At 50.8% G+C, this 313-nt stretch overlaps 1 protein-coding gene across 1 annotated transcript in view; it reads left to right on the top strand.

The window, feature by feature from the left end:
- Positions 1-313, top strand: part of unc80 (unc-80 homolog (C. elegans)) — a 60,644-nt gene that overhangs the window by 45,695 nt on the left and 14,636 nt on the right. The window lies entirely within an intron of this gene.

Here is a 313-nt window from a genome sequence, read left to right as displayed (position 1 = left end):
CCTACCTAAAACGGCTCGTTCTAACACGCCCCCACATGTCTACGTCACTGTGTGGTAAGATTTGCATAACGCCGCCCAAATGTTCACGCAAAGAAAGAAGGCGTAACTTTTATTCTCGCTGTAGTATTGTTGCTGCCTCCGCCATGCTGTGGAGACACTGTGTTTCGTTGTGAGAGCTAAACTACTTTGTTTGGCCTTCCAAAGAGGACGATATCCGCTTCGTCATGCCTAGAGCTGATCCGTGCTGGTCGCTGAGGAAATACATCAACATCGCGCGGTGGATCACCGGATCGGCTTTCACCGTGGACGAAGC

The sequence above is a fragment of the Sinocyclocheilus rhinocerous genome, unplaced genomic scaffold, assembly GCF_001515625.1.
Source record: "Sinocyclocheilus rhinocerous isolate Xijiao unplaced genomic scaffold, SAMN03320098_v1.1 scaffold806, whole genome shotgun sequence".
Classification (NCBI taxonomy): domain Eukaryota; kingdom Metazoa; phylum Chordata; class Actinopteri; order Cypriniformes; family Cyprinidae; genus Sinocyclocheilus; species Sinocyclocheilus rhinocerous.
Note: the sequence above shows the minus strand (reverse complement) of the source record. Positions and strands in the feature narration are given on the sequence as shown.